General features: G+C 34.4%; 1 protein-coding gene and 1 long non-coding RNA gene across 5 annotated transcripts in view; one reads left to right on the top strand and one right to left on the bottom strand.

The window, feature by feature from the left end:
* Positions 1-24,536, top strand: part of LOC110458824 — a 131,982-nt gene that overhangs the window by 51,252 nt on the left and 56,194 nt on the right. The window contains exon 1 of one of the 4 annotated variants that reach the window (XM_021510760.1): positions 20,276-20,358. The exons of 1 other annotated variant lie outside the window; for it this stretch is intronic. The gene's annotated coding sequence lies outside the window, so the exon portion shown is untranslated. Of the gene's footprint in view, positions 1-20,275; positions 20,428-22,502; positions 22,754-24,536 lie in introns of those variants that run through there. 2 more of the 4 variants (XM_021510759.1, XM_021510762.1) reach the window with 2 other exon arrangements.
* LOC110458826 lies at positions 9,246-11,848 on the bottom strand. Its single transcript, XR_002463829.1, has 3 exons — positions 11,440-11,848; positions 10,164-10,281; positions 9,246-9,468 (listed from the first exon to the last, which is right to left on the bottom strand). It is a non-coding gene; the product is annotated as an uncharacterized LOC110458826 (long non-coding RNA).

Consider the following 24,536-nt stretch of genomic DNA (forward strand, 5'->3'; position numbering starts at 1 on the left):
TTTTCCTGTGAGCGATTTTAAAGTATTGTGCTGTATATCATTTGTTTTTGTTTTTTTTTATTTATCGGAGTCATTGTGTATATAATGAACATTGTTTAAACATGTTTTTTTCTTAAGTGTTTTACTTATTTGTTTCATTCTGTATCTCTTAAAAATGTACATTTATGTAAATAACGAAATCGCCAAATGAGTATGTGTGTTATGAGTTACCATGGAAACATAATATGAAAAACAAATTATATTTAGCTGATGTAGTAAGGTTATCACGATCACAAAAAGTGTTGACGAATATATATGTTTGTCTATGAGATTCAGCAGATCACGAGTACGTAATTAACAGTGTTTAACCAAAGCAAACTTACCTTCCAATTTCTTGAAATGTTGATAAGGTATAATGAGACATATAGACATTGTCTAATATTGTTATATGGTGTGGGTTTCCAGCTTAAAAATATTTTGTTACAAACAATGTACGAGCCAAATGCATCCTAGTAAAAGGTACAGTTAATAGAAGAATGATTATAGTGTAGAGTCTTGTTCTCGCAATAGGATAAGCGGTGTAAACTAATTATGTATTATCTTGTTAATTGAAATTATATTTCAGATTTTTGTGTTTCAAATTATGCATTCTTCCGAGAATTGTCCATGTATATAATGATATAGTTGTATGTCTAGATATGAAGGACTTGGTAGCTGGGCTATGAATGAACAAAGGACATGCTTGTTAATAGGGAGGTCTGACGAAAACAGCACTTATGAAAAATATACGTTAATGTATGTGTTAGAGTGTGATGGCAGAATGTCTACAAAGTGAAGGCTTTAGATTGATAGAAGTAGGTCTGTCTAAATAAGAAGCTTGCTAGTTAGGCTTTGACGGTATGGATCGGGATAGTCATATGTCAACATATGAGGTCTTGGAATTGCCAGGCGATCATGACGCGTTACTGATTAACATTGTTTTAGCTATCATCAAAATGGCAAAATATTTATGCCAACTACGTTAAGCGGTATTTTATACATATATACAATTTCTTATTAATCTAAAACTTATAAGTTTAGATTTTCAAATATTTTGCAATCAATTGTTACCTATTTTTGATACTGACATGTATATATTTTTATTTGATGATTGACTATTTATAGTTTTTGTCTGATCGGTAAATATCATTCATGTTCAGAAAGAACTACAAATTATTCTTGTATATATATTCATTTTAAAATCTTGTAACAATCAATTCTTTTTTTGTTTTTGTTTTGTATTTTGTATATTCAATTTGACGAGCTTGCAAATGTTCAATTTAATGTTGTATTTTAAATTCATTTGTTTTGATATGTATTGTAGTAATTGTCCTTTATTGGAGAATTGACATATTAATTATTCATACAATTATTAGATAGTGGTTTGTTTTTAGGGGAAAATAAAACAGATTGTTACCGGTAAATTCCAGCAATAATTATTTTGTAGTGATATTGGCGTGACCCACGTGACAAAAATTAGAAAATGCATCACGACGAAAGGTTTAACTACATACTAACTAGATAATTATAAAATATATAGAATATCCAATACGCCCCATTTCGATCTAATTTTTATTAGTCTCAAATAGCTCTCATCATAAATGTTTTTAAAGCTCATTTGCGATTCATTCTGGTTTCAAGTTTATGAAATCAATACGTTACAAACAATTTGGTTATCTATTTTAAAATCTATTCCCAGTATCAAGATAGTGACGAATAAAAACTATCCCCTATACACAGACTAATAATGTGTACAGTAGAAACAAAACCTGATTAGTAGCCTATCCGTGCGATATCTAACTCTCACAAGTTAAGATTCAGATTGTAAAAGACACAAAGTAAACCTCATGTCTTTATAGCATTTCAAAATTAATTAATTTGAGATAGATAAACATGACATATATCTATCCTGATGAGATGACCCTTAAAATGTAGTTTGTGATTGGGGGAAGATCAATCCATCCTTCCAAACTTAGATTTCACATGATCAATTGCTTAAATATTGCTCGATTTTGATAAAAATAGTAACTATGAATGATATAAAAAGACGTATTTAGTGTCTTGTGCTCTGATTGGTCTTCGGTTTCCACAAAATAACCGGCTTAAATATTGTAAGATTTTAATAAAACGTGGCAACCATGTGGCATAAAAACTAGTTTGAACTAGCGCGAAATTCGCGCATAAAGAATTGAAGTACGTTTTGATTGGTCGATTTCCTCACTTGTGTTTCCGCAAGATAGCATGCCTCAATATTGTTCAAGTTTTATGAAACTTCGTTATTTTGTACAATACACAAAAGCTGAGGCGTAGTTTGAAGTTAAGTTAATTCTACGTATATCTAATTAGCATACTGGGCTATGATTGAAATATTGTTCTGCATAATAACTTTGTCAAATATGACTAAAATGTAATGAAATGTTCTCATGTTATACAAATAAAAAAAAAAAGATTTATAAAGGAAGATACATGCCGGAGTAAGAAAGCGTATACAATCGAATCTGTATAAACTGGACACTGTCCAATCCGAATAGTTGTCTAAACAGGCCACATGCTTTGGTCCATGGAAAAATCTTCTTTAAATATAACAATTAAATTCTTGCTAATTTGGACTCTTTCTGTTCTGTAAACGGGCCTTGTATATCGGTATTTACACTAGTAAATCTACTCCGTGTTTCCCTTCCTCGGGTGCCATTCTGGTCTAGTACAAGTGTTTATACAATGTGTATAATGATTTAGCTTTTAATGAATCAGATATAAAATGATGTAGTTATTGTTATATAGTGTAATCTTTGCTGATTTAAGATGTGTTTTGAATGATTGGCTTGGCAAGCACTTAATTTGTGAAAACAGTTCGGGTTATATTTTTTAGCTATTGGTTAATTTATTGATTTTGAATGACAAGATCAAACAGTTCGGGATTCATTTGTTGTCTTTAATCAAATATTTGTGCTGTTAAACATAAGATCTCAGATTATTATAGTATGCTTATTACAGAAGTCACTGATATGAAAGTACTAAAAGTTATTTTTGTTAATAGGACAAGAAACTACAACAAATGTCTTGCATTACTTTCAAAATACACCATAACTTTGTGGGTGAAAACTGATAATAAATAATCAATTTAGAAATTTGAAAATGTCGATTCTGTACTTTACAATTTATTATTTCCGTTGTTTGAATAGAAAAAAAGAGAGAGAAAAATAAACTTCGCTGGGTAGATTCGAACAAAACTTTATGCATAGTGACACTAAAAGGCAAACACTTTTAATTATAACGCAGCTACAAAATGTGTATTTCTGAACAAAACTGTCATGTTACATATACGACATTATAAAAACAACAATCATTTGAATTGCTTTAATTTGGTATAAGTTATACAAATCTTAGTGCTACCAACCAAGGCATCATGCGTAAGGGACATTTTAATAACCTAATGTTCTTTAACGTCTCTAATCAAATGTTTGTGTAATGCCCCCATTTCACTTGCGTTGCGTCAGTGTCAATCAGGGTCGGTCAGTAAAGTTTGGGCTGTCGCAAAACTGTTCGAACATTTTCGAACATTTTCGAACACAAATGGCACATCTACGATTCATATCGGTCAGAGTTACGTCAGTATTCGGTCAAAATGGGCTGGTGTCGGTCGGTGTGCGGCAATAGCTGCGTTGATGGTGCGATGATGAGTGTCAGAGTTGCGATGCACTTGGATGCACATAGGACAGACATACGTCGATGTGGGTTAGTGTGTCGTAGCCTAGTGAAATGGGGGCATAAGCAAGCATTAACCGTGACATGTTGAAAATAGCGAAGTCTATCGCTATTTAAATAAATGTTTTGTAGACAAATATCTATCATGATATCATAAAATATCACAGGCCCTTTTGCTGTTGCAAGGCAGGTCTTAATATTTTAACGATATTTTCATGTCATGTCTTAATATTTTCATAATATTTTACATTGCGTGTCAAAAGATTTTGTGATAATTATATTTTATTTTAATAAATGTTAATATTTTAAAACACAGATGTTTATTATTATTTCAGTAGTCATGTCTACTAGAAAGCATATAACACTATAACGTATGCAACGACCGTAAACGAACCTGATTCAGTCCATACGAGATAACCAACGAAACCAATTGGGACCTTCATCATATCGCATGCACATACATTATAGAATAATTTTACAAGTAATACAGATATTTATTTCATCAACTTTTAGGACATTGTTTATTCTTTGTAAGCCCTTAATTTAACAATACTACTCCTCTATAATTTACGTAAATTTCTCCTCTTTGCCCTCTTTGAGGTTCTTCTATCACCTTCTAGGAAGAGAAAGATATCACCTGGAAGATAGAACTTGGAAGTCAAGTATACAATGACATCACGTGAGCAATACATTGATACCTCACAATCAGCTTTTAACTGGATAATTCATTTGTAAATCTGGACAAAACAGATGAAATATGCTGAAAACCAATTTTGTTAAACATGATGAATTTAAATGATGAATCATTCAATACAGTAAGGTATTTCGGGAAATCTCAATTCGGTGGTAATGTGATATCCTGGCATGTCTAACCCGCAGGTTTAAACACGCATTATCGGGTTAGACAATCAAGAATACCTCCTTCCCTTGTTGAGGTTTTTCTTTCATATTCTCAACATTAAGGGACATATTTAATTAGCCATTCTACTAACCTAGTGTAAACAAAACAAAATGGCTTCTTTAATCACAATATCCTTGAATATCTTTTCTGAAGTAGCGGTTGACATGAACTAGCGGACGAGACGTAGCACCAAAGCCGATAGAATCAGTACACTTACAGTATAACAGTTTGTCTTCCCTACACAGCAACATGTCACAACAACAAAAATAGTTGACTTCCTTACAAAAGCATACATCATAAACTGTTGAACAGAAGCATACATGTATAATGGCTGGTTACAGATTATTCAGTGTCTGAGCAGTTATATTCTAACAAAGCCGTATTACGTAAAACGATGTTGGAACTACGGTGACTTGCACCGTAAACAGCCACACTACACTTCTAACGTAAAAATAGTTACGCATATAGGTGGAGGAATCGGTCAAGTGGCATAGGACTGAAGGGAATTCATCCTAATTTGATATGTAGCAACCTTAGGCAACGATGCCTCATTTTTGTTTATAAACTGGGGGTATGACCCCGATGGGGACAGAGGAGCGGGGGAAATAAGAGGTAAAACTTGAAATTCTTCTTGTAGCGTAGGGATTAAAGGATTTTATCCTAATTAGTCTGGAGTATCCTTGGGCCAAGGGAACTCAATTTTGTATAAACGGTGGGTGACACCGGTCTTCTACCATAGGGAGGGATTACGGGATTTTATCCCAATTTTTTTCCATCAAGTTGTCTAGAAGTGCCTGTTACTATAAGAATGTATTCATTAAAACGAGATGGCCACCAGGCCGTCATCTTTGATTTTGACAATTGAAGTTCGTTCTCGCTATATCTCCAAAAATACTGGATGGGTCTTTCTGAAAGGTGGGTCCATTTTTGGCTCACGCAGCGATTTTTCCGTATTTTGCAACAACGTTTCTAGACTGCATACAGGATTACAAAATGAAGGGCTGAGGTCCCTAGGGTCTGATTTAGCCCAATTGGAGCTCCTTGAAGTACTCCTGCTCAGAACATGAAGTTATACTTACTCAAGAGCCTGAACAATCACCATTTATATCTAGCTAATTTGTTCCATTATAATACTGCTTCGTAGGTGTGGTTGTACTTATTTACTAGAATTTTTGATAACAGTATTGGGTTCTTTCTCAAAACTGGAGTCCAAACTGAGCTTTTAAAAAAGATCACTTGACATTCCTCGTGTTATACTTTATAGTATCAGTCCACCAAATATTATTGCTTATAAATTATGCTACATATTTATTCTATGTATGGTAATAATATTTGTAAATTCTGAAACCGGTAAAGTTTTCATTTCCATAACTTTAAATTAAGTGACCCATTGTTCTGACTTTCTACTAAAAGAGTAAAATAGCATTTGTAGATATAAGTATAGCCTGTGCATAGAAATAACCTATTCAAAGTGAAAGTATCCACTTTAAAGCTCACCTGGTACGAAGGATCGGTGAGCTTATGTCATGGCGCGGCGTCCGTCCATCCGTCCGTCAACTTTTCCTTTAAAACGCTATTAGTTCTGAACGGACCAGTAGATTTTGATTACATTTGGTATGAAGCACCTTTAGGCAAAAGGCACTCACAATTGTGTAAACGGTAGGTGTGGCCCCCCTGGGGGCAGAGGAGTGGGGCCCAATAGAGGAATGTAAGGTTTAAATTTTGAAAATCTTTCTTCTGTAACATTAGAGGGATTCTAACCAAATTTGGTGCAGAGCATCCTTTGGTAAAGGGAAGTCAATTTTGTATAACAAAGGGTGTGGCTGTGGCTGGGAGGGAGGGGGAAGTTGGGTGGGGCTCATTAGGGTAAATTGAGTTTAATCTTAAAAATCCTTCTCCTTCCGTGTGATCGGAGTTATTAACCAAATTTGGTCCAGAACATCACTTTGCAAGGGGGACATGTTTGAACAGAGAGTGTGGTCCCCCTTGGAGCAAACGGGAATGGTCAAGTAGGGGGAACATAGTAATGCATGTTTAAAGTCCTTCTCCTTCAGTTTATTCGGAGAGATTTTAACCAAATTTTGTGTAGAACATCCTTGGTCAAGGGGATTCAATTTCGTTATAAATAGAGGGTTGCTTTTACGGGGCAGAAGGATTTGGCCCAATAGGGGAACTTGAGGTTAATGTTTTAAATCCACCCCTATTCATGGGAGCAAAAAGAAGAGACCTAATGAGGGGCGGTTGTTGCTGAGATCAAGGTCAGCGATACAGGGCCTCTGGGACTCTTGTTTTTAAATCGACGTTTGAATGGGAAAGGTTGTTACGCAATCAAGGAAATACTTTACAATATTAATGTTATTTTTTTTTTCAAGTGTTCATCTTGATTTGGCTTGAATAATCGGCTTTATACCCTTATTAAGTTATATATTAAAACTTTTATCTGCTATATTATCAAGCAACGCTTTTTAATAAAAATAATAATTGATATTGCATAATCAATATGCTACATCCATACACGATAAGAAAGGGATAAACAATAGGTGTGTAATAGAGAGGTGTGTTAGAGATAATATCAAGAGGCGCAACTTTGGATAGCAGGGGTAGGCCTCGCTAAAAAAATGTAATTAAGTGAGATAGATTCAATCTAAAACAGTTTAAAAACAGTTTAAAAAATGTAGTGTGCATAAGGAAACCTCATACCGCCATTAAAGAGGCGCTCATCCGTTAACAACGCTCTAAGTCTTTTGTTTTCAATTATAAAAAAAATGTTCTAATACAGACACCATATTTTCAGACAAACAATACCCTGCACAAGTACATTTATAAGATATTCACATACCACACAAATACACACGCACACGTATGTTGTGTATACTTATACTGAAGTGTAAACAGGGTAACATTTGTTTATGTACATGTACCTGCACACTAACATTAAACTCAAGCAAGCTTAGGTACAATAACATAGACATTGTCCTCTTTGTGATTTAGTTTGGTCTAAAAAGGCAATATTGCACATAGAGAGAACCAGTAGGTATTTTATAAAACCATTATTTTATGAAACCATTATTTTATAAAACCATTATTATTATATCCATATCCCACTCCTCTGGAAATGAAAGAGACATTTAGTCTACGACTTGCTAGACAGATATCACTGGCATAATTCGCAGACGGTTCTTAGTACAAAGTCAGTAAATATAAACCTGATTAAAATGACATGCAGCTATAAGACACGAACCATGATAGTAAATGATAATATAAAGTACCATGTGATAGGCACGGATTACTCCCCTTTCTCCTTTGACATTCCAAGCTGTTGTCAGTGCAAACATCACAACTTGATGCGCATACCATCCCAGTGAGTATGAATAATACACAATTATAGAGAATAAAATTGCATCTTATATCATAAACAAATGACACATTATATTTATGTAGAAGGGAAGTCATTATTTAAAGATGATGACATGTGGTATAAATTGCTAGTTACGTATGCCATTTTTTATGTAAAAGGGAAGGCATTATTAAAAAATGATGACATATGGTATAAATTGCTAGTTACGTATGCCAAACGAGGCTGTTGAATAAAGTGACGTATTATTGTTACAGAAAGACATTGTTTATCCTATAATGTTAACGTTCTTCTTGAGGTACCCATGCTTAGTCACAATTACTAGTGAAGATATCAAATGTTGAAGATAAGCAGTAATTCGTAATAAAACATATTTATGTAAGTCACTTTATTTCTTATATGATGCATTATACTATAGCCAAATATTGGAACATATTAGTGTCAATGCAAACGTCAAATTCTAAGGAAGGTGTTAACGTCTCTAGAGTATTGCGATGCCGGTGTAAATCTCTCCGAGTATTTCAATGCCAGTGTAAGTCTCTCCGAGTATTTCAATGCTAGTGTAAGTCTCCGAAAAGAGTCACAATACAAGTTGGAACCTCTGAAGTGTAAATCAATACTAATGTGAGCTACTCGAGTGTATGTTTTTGATAGTGTAAAACTCGTGAGAGTATGTCAATGCTGGCGTACGCTCCTGCTAGTGTAAATCTCTCAAGCAAAGGTCAGTAATAAGTATAGATTATCACACTGTGTTTTCAGGGTTTGTCACGAGAACAAGTTCCTTATTGCGAGCCCATTGATAAAATTAAGAGGCCAGCGTAAATGGGCTCAGAGTATTATCCACAGTTTATTAACTGTTAATCATCGATATACTACTACCATATATATTTCTCAGTTTAAAAATCCACATTTCATTTCTTTTATCCGACTTCTACGCCTAATGACTATCGAGGTTGGTGTTTTACGCGGAGGAATACCATGCACCTTAAAGTTACGTAGAAAGATATTCCATTACAATATTCTTGTCATAACATACTATTTTCTTAAGTGGTAAACAGTTGTGTGAATACTGCCTCAGGTTCATGACGTCTACTAGCGCGAGCAAACATCCTCTTATGATAAAATCTTATAAACTCATATTAGCCCGGGATAGCTACTGGTACAATGTAGGTGGTATAAAGTAGTAAAACAGCCAACGTCAAAGAAGACTATCAGAAGTACGTTTTTCGTCGCTGGAGTTATCTTGAATTACTATCAGAATATAACGATTTTAAGAAAAATACAATCGTTTCATTACTTCGTAATTATTTTGTTTTATTCAGTATAGCAATATTTGTATATGCTAATGGATTGTACACCAGTAGAGATCTTATCAACGTTTGTACGAATAAAATGTCAACGGTTTCAGAGTGGGTTGTCAGCTGTTTACAATTCTCGGTTTCAGCAGACGCAGTGGACCAGAGATGCCGTGCACATCTTTAACTTTTACCTAAAAACAAAATGTAAATACATTTAATATATGTAGTTAATCGACAACAAGTACAGCATGCAAAGAGACATTATATCGAACACGTGATGTTCTAAACAGTAGAGTAAAAAACCCGTTATACCGACATCATTTGTCCAGAGAATATTTGGCGTTTAAAGGGGTTTGGCAATAACTTGAGGGGACTGTATAAAGGTATTCTGAAGAAAGAAAACAAAAAGAGGGACATTGAAATACGCTGGCGGTAAAAAAAGGGATGGCAAATGAAACGAGGGGCATTATATCGATACTTTGATGTATAGATAAAATTTTATACAATAGAAATATTTATCGACTATTGATGACACCTTAAAACCCAATATTATTCGATTTTAGATTATTTTCGACATATTACAAAAAAGTATATCTGGTATCAGGAACATTTATATAAAACAGCTATATCAAGTATCGGGACATATATTGAGACGTAAGTACATTTTACAAATGTGTTTTAATTTAACTGATATTGTCAGTCTAACCTAATCACGTTTTACTCACATCTTCAACAATACAATGTACTATTACACAACCCAGCGGTGGTGTTTAAAAGATAAAATGTATTGGAACAACAGATAATATCAATTATCTGGAACACCTTTCAAATAGCATTCAAATTATTTGATCGTTACGATAAAAGTATAAGGTATAAGACGACCTACCAGAGTGAATGTCCCTGCTGCATATGACGGTAACAACCAATGAATGGCAGAGCAGACTGTAAATGATGGAAGATCCTCCTTCTCTTTTATTGTCTGATCATCTGTTGTAGATGACAATCTACAATCAAGTACGAGTAGGTATGTAAATCATATACAATATTTAGAAACCAATAACATGTATGTTGTTATGAGAGTTTGTGCATCCAGTTCAATACACATGTGATGTTTTTATTTATGTTATAAGATAAAACTCAACAACCATTTTACTCACGACCAAATGTGGGAATGCTCTAACATGTAATCTATCTATTTCTAGTGTCTAGTGGTAGGTTGCTGAACTCGTGACCGAAGGGTTGTGTGTTCGAGTCACGTCACGGCACTGTGGTTATATCATTGAACAAAACACTTTACACCGCTTGTTCCATTCTACTCAGCTGTAAATGAGTACGTTGTTGGGCAGTGCTTGAATTGTTTCATGATAGCTATGAGCGATTCAATGGCAACGTCAGCTGTATGCTCCCCATGGAGTTGAGAAGGCGATTGGCAAAGACCCTATAACCACATAATTTGTGAACCGCTTTGAGACGACCTACGAACTAGGTTGTGATAAAACGGTATATAAGAATCTCAAATTATTATTATTATTATTTCAAGACCTAACTACTTTTGTGTATTTTTGAAGGTCACGTTAATGACAAGTCTTGACAATCATTTTAGTTGTACTATACTCAAAGTGTTTTCCGTCATAATAAATTTGATTCAATATATCAGTAACAGATACTATATATGAAACATGATAACTGATATCATCAGAGTATTAATAATAATTTGTGACGAGATTGCTACTCCATTGGAACTATGATGGTCTATCCAGCATTTTTTCGTCATCATAACATATAAGGTCGTAGAAAGAAGGTACACACAAATGATTGGGCTTCACAAGGGTTTTGTATTTATATTATAATGTTATAATTCGGACATGGTAACAACCCATCTCGTCACATTTTTCTGACCATTAACTAACCAGTCATGCAGCAGGTACAAAAATGAGAATATCCTGATTGAATAAACTTGATTTATTTATATAAGAAGAATTCTTTAAAAGTTTCCTTGTCATGATATTTTAGTGATGATTTGTGTAAAACCGCCGTTGATGAAATTTCTTGGACCATTGGTTAATCATCTTAAATTCACGTTAAACTTTTCCCAGCGTGAAAAGACCTCGGGAAACAGGGTTGTGTACTTTTGTAACTGGATATCATAAACTTGTGATTACCTTCTTCCTCTGTATGTGCCGTCTGTCAAAACCAGCTGCTTGATTGTTGCCAGTAGGGAAAAACTTCAGTTCAATTAAAATAAGGAACCTATAGGTCTACTAGAAAAAACTGCGTGGAAATACATGTATCATGTCTAATATTGAAATGAACAATAATGTTTAAAAATAAAAAAAGCAAAAACTGCGATAAGTTCTGAAATCATAGCTTATTTTACTGACACGAAATATTGGTTTTCCATTATATTTAAGACATTGTGTTTCGCTATTTTATCATTTGTACCACTTAGGAAACCTGCAATCAAATAAAGCAGTTAAAATGCATTTTAATTTTGATAATATATTTACCAATTATGGTAAAATATTTAAACATGTAAAATCATAATCCATAACATTTTACTGTAATACAGTTTGTACAAGATAACTGTTAATAGACTGAAAATAAAAAGGCAGTTATTATTCATTCTAATTTTGATAATATATTTATCAATTATGATATAATAATTAAACATTTAAAATCATAACACATTATATTTTATTGCAATACAATACAGTACAAGATAACTGTAGATAGACAGAAAATCAAATAAAGAAGTTATTATGCATTCTAATTTTGATAATTTATAGACAAACTATCATATAATATTCAAACATGTAAAATCATAACACATTACAATATTGTAATACAAACTGTATAAGATGACTGTTGATCGACTGAACAATATGTATGATTAGAACACAATATCATCAAAATTGACAAATGACATCAGCATGTAGATAACAATTTATAGACTTTGGAATACATTATCATATACTTATAATAAATCATCAGCAAGATGTAAAACACGAATGCACTGGAAACGGACACGACAACGGCACATATACAGTCATTATTCGCTTAAAAAGTACAACAGGTGATTTAAAATTAGCTGTAATTTTATACTTAATGTGAGAAGGAAAAAAATACTTGAATCATTCCTATTGAATATCTTCAGGAATATTAATGTTAACATTATAATGAATAAAAAAATGTTGATGAAATGTAACGAAAATTAATGTAAAAAAGATATAATGGTAAGACAGCTTGACTTTAAATGCTAGAACATGTATATATTAATTAAATATTGAAGAGTTTTTGAATTTTAACATGGCTTGACACGAGTAAATGAAAATGAGAAAAATGAAACTACAAATCTGGATCGAGTATGTAAACATTTATGAGAATTAATTAATCACTTACCTTTTAGCTGTTCGTTTGGTGTGATACAATACCTAATCATCACTGTATGGTACTTAGATAGTCATATACATGCATACACAATAATATGATGTAAATATTCTTTACGAATTTATGCCCTTATATAAAATTGCAGTTAGTAAATGAAGTTAATAAGCGTTGATGGTAGACTTTGGCATAGATAGAACAATATGCATCAAAAACATGTACATGTGAAACTATTTTCATTTTCAATATTCAATTTGTTTGTATTGATAATAATAAAATTAATGGTATACAATTATGGACTTCAAGTTGGGAGTGACATCAAGTGTTGTCTACCCGAATCAGGTCATATCATCGTCCCGTCAGTGGTTCACAATGCTTTTGTCACACTAACATGAGGTCAATAATTTGTTTATTAAATACCGAATAAACGCATGTTGTATATTTGTTTAATAGTACAACCACAAAGTATATTATTCAACTTATTCCAAACACAATTAAAACTATCACTGAATACGTCCTTATCTTTTAATTGACTCGTTTAAAAGCTACGATGACGATGCAGAAATAACCATTGCATAATATATTTAGTATATTTTACCGGTCGAGCCAGCCGGTTGTATTGTGTCCCCGTCGACGCGGAAGATAAATTTGCCAGGTACGCCCGTGTTTGACTTGTGTTCAAGATTGATGACGTCAGTGTAGTCAGAGCTGTTCACAGTGTAGCTATTGACACCGTCCCCAGCATTAAACCCAACCTAATGAGTGATATAAACCTTACATCATTACTGGCATCGACACATTATTTCTGAATGTCAATAAAAAGATATATATCGATGTCTGCTTATCTTATCATAGTGTTAATTAAATTACATGAATGATAAATAGAATAACTTGAAAGATAGATCATTTATTGAAAAGAACAAAAGAATTACGGAATAATAACGTGACTGTAGTTCTTAATCATACAATAAGGTTAAAACTCAAACAAAATTTGCATGCATCACGTGCAGGGTAGTATAGCCCTTAAACATTAGCAGACTATAGATATGTATGAAGTTGCGATACCATCAGTACAAGTATTTATACTGTCTGCCAATGTGAGCCTACAGTTTTGAGAGAAAAAATGAAATTTAAAAATAAAAAATTAATATTAATATGCTTAACACACACGCATACACTACACGCATGCATCTTGCACACAGGGAAGGCCGTTGATAAATGCTTAATACTAAACCAAACCATATAAAATTACATTTCGCTTTGTGCATAATTAAGTTCGTGAATGTACAACCTTTGCCGATTTAGCTTTATAAAGGATATGTTTAAGGATCCAAGTGTCACTGAAAACCTGTAACTAGGTAAGCGTGGGTTCTGTCGGGACATCACAGATTCCTTAAAAAAGTAGTCCCTATTCCCTGCTTGGCATTCAGCATAAAGGATAAAGGCTTTGGGCTCTGTCCCCTGGCCGAGACATACAAGAGTCTGTAAAAATGGTAGTTTCTACTCCTACTTAACGCTTAGCAATTTAGAAGTAGGAAGACTGGTTAACCCGTTGTCGGTATAATGTGACCGGACGAAATGCTATGCTGGGTTCCTTCGGTGTGGCATTTCAGTGACGTAGCCCTATAAAGTCGGCATCATATCTGCGCTATCAAAAGGACGGAAAATACACAAACATACCCTGCATCCAGATGCATACACACAACCCTCATGGAGGCATGTCCTTAAAAGACCTTAGCTGTTGATAGGACGTTTAGCTTTAATAAGCCAAACCAAACCTTGAGTATTGGTTAGGGCATTTGAATCTAATGTATAGTCTGTTGCATCCTTGGGTTTAGGGATCCTAACGTTGATCAAGGGTGTGGATAACCTGAGGACTGTACAGATCAAAGTACATGAAATGAAGTCAAATATATTAGAGTCCTACTCCTTGAGAACAGATTAAGGATTTTAACATGATTTGTTCTCAGGGATCCTTTAAAATACATACATGCTACCTCCATTTGCACTGGCGACCGGCCTAATCCCTGGCGACTCAGTCCATGACTATTTTCTTGGGAACAGTTGAGATCCCAACCCTGAAAGCACATACTGATTTGCTGGGCATGGTGTGACGAACACATCCATGCTACTTAGATTGCCTCGGGGTCTGTTGTCATTCCTGGGGACTTGGTCTCCGGGTCATCAAATGGAAACAGTTGAGATCCCTATCCCATATAACCATATGTACAAAGCATAGTGAAACCAATAGTCAGGTTATCAGGATAATCCAACCAACCAGTTGTCTGGCCCTGCAATGGAAACTCATACTGTTCTTAAAGAGATTATCTTGTCATGATATCCATATTCTGCCCTTTGGTCTGACAGATAGATAACGGCGACGAACATGTCAATATCTTTAGACTTTATTCTTCAAAACCGTAAGAAAATACAACAAAAACATATAACAAAATGTAACAACTGTAAAAAACTACAATAATACTTGTAGGGTACTTTACGGTATAATATTGATACATCGCAACTTGGAATTTAATTCACAAATCATACAAGGCTGCATGATGAACACATGTGGGGATTATAGGTGGACATGTACGGTAATATTGCAGAAGTTGTCAAAGGGAAGTAACTCCAGAACAAGGAACAATCAATTACAAATATCAATTTATTCCTAACATTGATAATTTCTAAGGAACAAAATGACTAGTAGTGTATACATACTAATGTATGCTATTGTAATAGAGTTATGCGACAATAGGCGACCAGTGGATAACTAGTGACAAAATTGTGCAAAATTACTATGAAATGTTGCCGCTTGGCATAGTTTGCGACATCACACATGTATGCATTCATTTTCTAAAGTTTTAGCAACAATGATTACACTTTGTTACTGGCCTGTCAAATCAGTGCCACACTATCGGTCTCTCGTCACTTAGGTAAACAACTTGTTTATCGATACCGAAAAACCGGTCTGTGAGATATATAGCACGCAAGCACAATACAGGTAAATTGGCTCCAGTGAGAGGTCACAGGCCGTCGCTGTTCGGTGCACAAATACAAGAGGTGGACAATACATATGGTGAAATGAAAGAGGTGTTGCCAATCCCTGCTATCTACGTTCGTGGTACTATGTACCGTTTATGTGCATATTTAACACAGTTTTAGTGTATTTGAATGCCCAAACTACCGTGATATAGTCGATTTACAACCAGGTATTTATATATTTGTCAAGTTATTATGTAACCTAATACACACATGTAGATTGATAGAGGTGGTAGCCATTTTAAGTCGTTTTATACACAGCAGGTTACATGTTGTTTCGTATAGATGATAATTATTTTGATTGGGTACAGTAAAATTTCACCCCAAAAAAGTAGGAACTTAGCATACTTATATACGATTAATATATTTGTGTGTAATATTTGTCTCCTCTGATTCAAAGTAGTGACATGTCGGGCCATGTCAACATATAGTTTCTTTTAATATCAGATCTGGTGCAAAGGAAGACGCAGTTAGGATTGTATGTGAAGGGTGGTGTAGACGGGAACTGGAAACCTCAAAACGTTAGATTAATGATAAATGTCGTAAACACGACTACAAAATACAATGAATCGTTAGAGTGTACATCATGTACCATATGTAGGTCATAATAACATATTTTTGATATTATTTCATGTCTATGAAACGGGAAGCATTTCACATGTACAAATACTCGTACGTATGAGGAATTACTTGTAAATTACTTAATGAACATTGACAGTAAAATCAAGTAACCGGTGGAGTAAACTTGTAATCTTAATCTCAACCACTACGAAATGATTAATGCATATTATATAAGTGATGTTTTGACATGAACAAGACAATAGGGTTGGGATCTATCTGTATGTTGAAAAGTAGAAGACATGCAATCACTCGTTTGTTTTTACATCTTTAATGTTAAATAATTACTGACACTGCATTTATCAGGTTACGATCATAAGTTCCTGCATGTCTCGATGAATTGAGTCCGATATCTTAGCGGTGAGGATACTGCAAACATGTTGCAATGTTATTACTGGTATTAAAAGAACAAAAAAGGATGTTTTACAAATGAATCTTCAGGAAAGACTCGTAATGAATAAATAATTACACTATTTCTTCAGTAATCACAAGTTATACAATGTAACGCCATGCACCCAAATTCCCCACCCTGTGACGAAAATGCCATATGACGTCATAATACATAAGATGTGACGTAAATAACGTCACCATAGTCTTCTACACAGTTAAAGCCTTCAAATCTTTTGACAAGACGAGGTATAAGAAGGGAAAAGTTATACTGTTATGAAATATCTTGTAACACAACGAATCTTAAAAATTTGGTCTGTGCGACGGACATCTCGTCAACTAAACTCATTAACCTGAGGCAAGTTGGTTGTTATTTAGTGTACATTTATTACAGACAAATGAAAATACCCATATCTTAACGCTAATTGCAGTTAATTCAAGTAAATTGTTTTTCTACAAGTGTACTTTGGTACATGTACAATGTACTGACGATCCAATGCGTGTTTACGGAAATGACGATCGGAAATATCCGCGATTTGATCATTCGTCAGGTTCCATTTTCATGCAAAGTGTATTAAGAACACAATCAAACAGTATCTTTTTAAAAGTATTGTTTGCGTCATACGTTCAACAATCTTACAACACTTAAATTCAAATACCATCTAGAAATTTTATAGATTTATATCTGAAAGGAATTTGTTGTCGGCCTGAAAGTACATTGTACTGCTGTACAATCGCATGCTGATTGTACGTAGAGACCGACAGTTATCAAAAACTTACATTTACAACACCTGGCCGGGAAGTCTTTGTTGAATAAGTTTTCAAGCCCACGAAAATCGTTTTAATTTGTCAAGATGTTTCCCTTTGGCGTGCAAGACAATTGGGGACGTACATGCGACAAATTATCCAAAAGTCGGGGGGGGGGGGGGGGGGGGGGGGGGTCGATCGTTGAAAGCCCTGGACCCTCTAATCCGGACTCGATAAAAAAATAAAAATGGGCAGCGATTTGGAAGTTTATATTTGTAAAGGACTGAGTCTTTATTGCGTATCATGTCAATTGACATCATCTCAGCCGATTCCAGCCATCTTTCTCAAACAACATTAATCAGTTTCTTCAAGTTACCGAAAACTAACTAAGAAAAACCATGTATTTCAATGTTAATCATTGTTACACACACACATTTGGAGCTGTTCGTATCAGTACGGCTTGTTTAACATAAGCATACAACATTTTACATTTAAGCACTTAGATTACTTGTAAATTAATTAAAATATTTGAAAGTGGCGAAACTGCCTGTACCTTTGAACAAGACCACGGAAGGCCTGATGACGTCACAAATGTTGATGCGTGACGTCATTCAGGCGTGTTTACAACAATGTTTATTTATAGGCTTTTCAGTCAAATCTTCTTCTGTACTGGTGCTCGTCTGTATTTTGATACATGCGTTTTGAGACGAATAATTAACCGAAACCCTCTCTAATGTGACGAATTTGCCTGCACTAACGTTATTTATTCAAGAATACAAAACGGACAATTTGATAACATATCTGTCATTTACGACATTGCTGGCTGAATTAAAAACCCTGTCAAATCAATGGTATTCTTAAACAGTGTCATTAAAGAGCAAACATTGTAAGACCAAAACATATCTTAATGTGATTTAAAACAACAATATGATAATCAAGTAACACGAACTAACACAACGATAAAACTAGGGCAAGAAATATTAACGAAGGAAATGTTGACTAGGATACCCTTGTATAAATATCCAAAGATGGTGTATTACATGCATCTACAATTATCTACTAACTACAGAGATATCTTTCTGTTTCTTTGTATGTAGTTTAGCGTCCCTATAAAAACCAGAGCTATGTGGAAAATGATGCCTAGGGAGACACAACCGAAGGAAAAAAGTTGGAAAGTGAAAAAAGAAAAGATAATATATAGCAAAGGTAATTTAAGGACGTGCCTCCATATGTGTAATATAAGCCCAACATAGGTTGGTTTGATTTTGTTAAACGACGTCCTATTAACAGCTAAAGTCATGCCTCCATGTTGTGTATGTGTGTATGTGTGACGGAAACAGGGTGTTAGGCAAACTGTAGATATAATCTTATTCTTATTTCACTGAGTGGTTGTTCATTTGCTTCAACGAACAATAATTTTAACGTTACACGCTATTTTGAATGGAGCATTCACACACTACTCGTATGTATATTGTATTATGACACCTACACTGCTGTACTGTACATTTTAGAATCTATTGTCTTGATCGATTTGTATCTTCATTCTTTTAAGTATTTCATTAAGTTCATGAGCCTAAATAGCCCCGGTATTTAAAATGACCAACAACCGTTACATACCCAATTGACTACAGTAGTTGTATATTTTTCACGCGAGTATGCAACCTAATACATATACTTAACCATACGTAGGCGGCTGTCGGGAGTATGCGTAGAGGTAAAATGTTACGACTCGAGTAGATGGTCATCCTAGTGATTAGGCACTTAGGTGTCCTCCTAATATGGAAGTACTTAACATATTACATACTTAAATAAGTTCAAATATTTGTGTGTGATCGTTTCCTCTTTTGGTATGAAGTGTTGACAGGTCGAGCAATTTCAGGAGAATCTGTTTGATATTTCTTTTAAAAACGCATCTGATGGGTTTGGTTTGGTTTTATATTGTTTAACGTCCTATTTACAGTTTAGGTAGTTTAAGGACGTATCTCCGTGTATGTTTTGATATGTGTATGTTTGCTGGAGACGGTTTGTTGGTGTACTTTCCTCCTTGTGATAACACGGATCTGATGCCGACTTCATATTGCTATCATTTGGGTATCGACCAAGATTTTGCTCACCGTTTTTAAAACAGTCATATTAACAAAAAGATCATTGGAAGACTGAGACATAAAACGTTATGTGATGTGGTGTGATGTGACGTAATGTGGTGTAATTGCCATTACCAACCACCTCGGGATCTGTTATCTTTCCTGGGGAATTGGTCTCCGGGTCATAAAATGGAAACAGTCGAGATCCCCATCCGATATAACATGTGTACGAAGCAAGGACAAACCAATAGTCATGTTATTAGGATTAGCCTATCAACCCAATCAGTTGTCTGGCCCTGCATATGGAAACTCATATTGTTCTTAAAGAGAATATTTTCTCATGATTACATTAAATATCCAGGTGAGCGATAAGGCCCTCTGGTCCTCTTTTAATGCTATAAACATTACGCCTTCTATCTGTGTATGCTACTATAACTAACATTGTCACCCACAATTATGAAGTGAGTTAATGGATTCGTAACTGCCCATCAACATAAAAAGGTCATTAGGGCCAATTTAAAGTAAACTGGACATATTAAACGAAATTACATCAAACGAACATAAATGTAAAAGACAAGGGTCAACATTAAACACAGGTTAATCGTGTGTAATACTGATTTCTTAAACCTGTGACGTTTTGATCTTCCTTCTTTTTGTACAATGTACGGTTTATGTGCATACATAACACAGGTATTTAAATGTCAAACCTACTTAATCGACCGACAACCAGGTATTATGCATTTGTCACGTGACTATGTAACCTAATACGCATGTAGATTGATAAAGGGGATTGCCATTTAAAGTTGTTTTTACACACAGCAGGTACAGTGTTGTTTCGTATAGATGATAATTATTATGAATGGGTTCGGTAGGATGATTCCCGTCCAAAAGGTAGGTACTTAACTGTAGACACACTTAACTACGATTGAATATTTGTGTGTAATATTTGTCTCCTCTGATTCAAAGTATTGACAAGTTGGGCCATGTCAACATATTTTGTTGATATAACCTTTAATACAGCTGATGAGAAGGAAGGACAGTTAGGATTGTTGTGCGTAGAGGGTGGTGTAGGCTGGGAAAGAAAACTCTGACAGTTTGGAATAACGATAAATGTCGATTTATGATTTTTCTATTACATTAACACGAATATATAACACAATGGGTCGTGAGAAGGTACCATATGTAGGTCAACATAATGTTATTGCATACGTATGAAACGGGAAGCATTTAACATGTATGTTGACACGTTTCTGTGCCGATCAAGCAACGATATTCCTACTGTTGATTCCTGTACACTTGTTTTAATGTTATCTCTTTACAACTTGTATTCTAGTAACACTGTGAGATATGATACCGTGAAAGGACCTGTAAAAAATGAAGACCCATTCAAACTAACCTGAGGAATTTACATTTACACTCTGTATTACTAACAGTTATTTGTAACATTAAAAACATACAGATAACATTCTACATGTACAATACATTGCTTGTCAGGCAGTCGTTGGTACATTTAACAAAATGAGTTTTGGCATAATGTACAAGTATTGATATGTTTGAGATAGTAGTTGTAAATTTCATTTGTGAATACCTGTTAAATGGATGCGAGGCAACTGGTGCAATACATTTTGTAATCTTGATCTTAACCGCAACGCAAAGATTTATAATCCTCGTATCAGAGTCAGCACATATCTGTATATTGTAAAGAAGAACAGTAAAACGGGGTACCAATTATTTCTATTTGCATAACAATGAAGGTAGTAACTGTTACAACACGTTCAGACCATGATTAACTAAGGGCAAAATATTATCTGATTATTGGCAGGCTGATCCATTTTCCCCGAAGTTGGCTAAGAAGGAGTGGCGTCGAGTAGCGAGAAACTGTTTAAGAAAAAACTGGAAGGGCATTTAACCTCTTTCCTAACCGTACTCGACGATACAAAATCGTACATCGGTACAATGTTTAAAAACAAATAAATCGTATCATAGTGTGTCAATAAGTTTTAAGTATTAAAATGTCAGGTAAGTTTTGCCATTCATAACGTTGAAACAAGGTATGGGCTTCTTAAAATACACAAAAAGTTAATATAACTAGCAGCAAGTTATTGAACAAAAAGAACTGCTGGTACCCATTCATGATAAAACATAATCAAAAGACATATATAGCGAGTTGTGCAGCAGAGACATCGGGTAACGCCATAGCACAGTTTTGATATGCTAACGTTCAAGCTGACAGTGCTTTGTGTTTTCCCGCTGTATAGCGAGTGAAGCACTCTACCGTTTCGAATGTATTTACGTGTAATTATTTGTTAAGTCTACCCTTCCTCAGGCATCTATACAATTGTTTACAGCTCATAAACACTACGTATATCATTTACGTCCTGTTCTGTGAAAGGTTACGTCAAGTTTAAGAACTTACAACCTTTGACGATTTTGATTTTTAAAGGATATGTTACATGATCCCAGTACCACTGCAAAACCTGTAACTAGGGTACAGTGTGCTCTGTACTCTGTCTCAGCACACATATATACAACCAACTAGTTTCTTCAAAGAAAAGCTACCTCGCAGGACTTTTTACCATTAATTTCAAACGGATGAAAAAACAAACAATATTAGAAGAATTAAACAAAATCTAAATAAACAAGACTATTTTGAGTGTGAAAATAAACCCAGCAGAGTTTGGCCAGGATTCCAACCCTAGATTTCAGGTTAGCATACTATCAACCTACCCGATTGAGCTATCTGGTGAACGCAACACTCTTAACCTAACTGACCTACATTACGATCCAAGCGGAAGCTAAAGGAAGGTAACTGTATATAGGGAAAAACAAGGTGTATTAGGACAGGGATCAGTGTGCTGATGCACATTGAAATGATAGGGGTTAAATCATGAGTGGCTGAAATTGGTATTAAATTATTTACTGTCATGGTTATCTACAAATTCCATGAAGCAGTATAATAGTTTAAATCATGTTCATGAATAATCGAAAAGAATTAGTTATAAGCGTGACCCTACACAACTTGGTGCACTGTAAGAAAGAAAATGGTGTATGTTCCTCTTAGGGAATAACAGCCTATGTGTCGTATAAACCTGTGCGATCATCCTACATGATAGGACTTGAACTTTGCACTTCAATACTGACCTCTTGCCTTTGAAATAAGGCATTGGTTACATAGTTGAAAATGATTCCTGCTTTGTCTACATGATCTTATTATAAGGTAAGAGTTCTTTTGTTATGTATATAACGAAATTGCACGTCATTAAGGCGATTTGGGAAATCATCATTACAGTAATATTAACATACTAACAATTGTAACCACCGCTGCCTAAAGGAATTAAAGTTTTTACAATGTATTGCCCTGTGTAAACGTTCCATTTCAGATAAACACAAAAAACTTGTTAACAAAGTTACCATGGCGAAACAATACGGCATGTTTATTTCAATCGAACAGTGGTTCAGGTCGGCATTATATCTGCGTTATCGCATAGAAGCATTATACCAAGATACCGTTCTTCAATGACCTTAGTACTTAACAAAATAAACTGTATAATCAAAATGTTATTTTTAAGTATCAGTATCATTTCAATGAAATGCATTTTTTTATGTGTTGTCTATTATGAGTTTTAGTAAAATAGCGAACATCAATTTGTGACCACCTTGTATTCACACTGTTGATATTTTTTCTTTGCGTAATATACCCGAAGAAAATGTTCTATCACAACTTTCATATATATGTATTGACTGATATATGAATAAGGTTTCCTATTTTGATCCATTTATGATCAGGATTAATTGGAAACAAATCCATTTCTGTCAGGGATCGAACATAGACAGTATGCGTGTCACCTGATGTATCGTGTGGTAGTTATCTGATTGAAGTTCAGGGGAAGCAACTCCCCCAATATATTTGTCTTCGGATTTAAAAATGCTAAAATGACATACAACTGTATTTACATTTTGCATTTTGTATTATTGATTTAGAACACACAATTTTTAACTTTTTTGTCTAATCAACCCGAAAGATTCATTGTGTGAACGGATTGCATACCATCCCTCGAAGATGAAGGACTTGTCGTACTAAAAAAAAAATGTTTTTCATGAGTTGAATGGTAAAATGTAACTTGGAGGTTATGGATTTGTTAGATATATCAGTTATACGAAGGTTTTGCGATATATTGAATTATTATTACATTAGTGTCAGCTTGGTAAACTTTCATCTGTTAGAATTATATATTATCACACTGTGTTTTATGGTTTATCTTGAGAAAATTGTTTTTGCAGCAAACCCTGAAAATACTGTGTGATGAACTGGTTACAATCTATATAATACTATATGTACCTGATGCATTTCTCCATTAATCAAAAGTCAAATCAATTCCAAATGATCATCGACACCCTCAGTGACAAACGGGCACATTTTTTTTTTGTGCAGAGGAATTCCTTGAACCAAGGAAAGGTGTAGAAAGATATATTCAAAACAGTTCTATTCTAGACAGCGGTTTCTCCATTCGTACTTTTACCTGTCACCTGTCATAAGCCCAATGGAAAAATACATCTAAAGTTATTCCTAAGTCGTTCCCAACTTTTCCCAAGTATTCCCACGCTGCCAAACGGCGACAACCAATTTATCATTCATTGTGTAGGTGGTATGAAGTTGTATATATATATAATATTCGAAATATTTCCAACTCCTCATCATAATATACATTGTATTTTTATATCAGGTGAAAACGTAAAAAGAATTTATGCTTTTTTTAACTGAAACCTTTGGATTTGTTTATAGACATAATACCTGGCACTCGTGGAAATTATCAGTAATACCCGACTCTCGTAGAAATTATCAGTATTTTGTCATACTCGTGAAATATATAATGTATTCAAAGTAACAATTCCAGATCTCTTATATATATACCTAAAGAAGCCCTAACAGAAAGAAAGGCCAAGCGCTAGATCTTACATATTTATTATGTTATTCTATAAATAGTTGTATGGGCGATACT

The sequence above is a fragment of the Mizuhopecten yessoensis genome, unplaced genomic scaffold (genome assembly GCF_002113885.1).
Source record: "Mizuhopecten yessoensis strain PY_sf001 unplaced genomic scaffold, ASM211388v2 scaffold9847, whole genome shotgun sequence".
Lineage (NCBI taxonomy): Eukaryota > Metazoa > Mollusca > Bivalvia > Pectinida > Pectinidae > Mizuhopecten > Mizuhopecten yessoensis.